At 55.6% G+C, this 836-nt stretch overlaps 1 long non-coding RNA gene across 1 annotated transcript in view; it reads left to right on the plus strand.

The window, feature by feature from the left end:
- Positions 1-64: 64 nt before the first annotated feature.
- The window catches only part of LOC144221788 (uncharacterized), a 19,633-nt gene continuing 18,861 nt past the window's right edge, over positions 65-836 (plus strand). Inside the window, exon 1 of the long non-coding RNA XR_013332178.1 lies at positions 65-397. This is a non-coding gene — a long non-coding RNA (uncharacterized LOC144221788). The remainder of the gene's footprint in view (positions 398-836) is intronic.

The raw sequence follows: 836 nt of genomic DNA on the forward strand, positions 1-836 counted from the left end.
GGAGGCGCGGCCGTGCGCGCCGCCGCCGCCCCCGAGAGCGCGCACGCACGCACCGTCCGCTCGGACCTGGCGGCGGCGGGGCAGGGAGCGCCTTGATTTTCTAGTCCTGCTGCGGGCTTGGGGCACTCTAGACGCCGTCTAAAGGAGTCCATCCCCATCCTAAGTTGTCAACAGCCTGATGTCTGCTTGCCTATTGTCTGTAACACCCTCGGTTCCCCATTCCGCCCTGACGCAAGAGTCCAGGCAGGCAGGCCCGGGCCTCGCCTGCGGCCGAGTGGGCTCCCAGATCCAGGGATATGCTTGAATGCGGCCGTACTGGTTTGCAAAAGAGAAACCTGCTTTTCCTTAGTGAGAAAATGGAGAAAAATGGAAAGCCCTTTTTATCCTACCATTGAAGGTAACAACGTTTCTGTGTCAGTTCCCATGGATAAATACTATATGCATTTATTCTCCAAAAAGATTCTGCTCAGCAAACTTTAATAACCTTATTCTTACACGTTATGAAGCCTTATTTTGCATGATAATTCTGCATCCCAATTATCAACCGTCATCTGGGGTTGTTAACTTGTGGTGCGCGGTAGTGCGTGTCTGTGTTTCTCTGTGCGTTTCATCATTTGTTCTAGCGAGTCCCGGTCGCCCAAACAGGTTAAGAACCGCGAATCCGCCTTTTCAAAAGGCAGCCGAACCAACCCATGTCGGGGGTGCATTTCTGTGAGCACCTACCATCGCGCTCAAACATGCTCCAAGTGCCCCCTCTCTCGGCTGAGAGTTCCAAGCTTCCCCACCCGGCCGGGTCACCGCGCCCCTGCGGGCAGGTCTGAACCCCGGCCCCACCC

The sequence above is a fragment of the Crocuta crocuta genome, unplaced genomic scaffold (assembly GCF_008692635.1).
Source record: "Crocuta crocuta isolate KB4526 unplaced genomic scaffold, BGI_CrCroc_1.0 scaffold580, whole genome shotgun sequence".
NCBI lineage: Eukaryota > Metazoa > Chordata > Mammalia > Carnivora > Hyaenidae > Crocuta > Crocuta crocuta.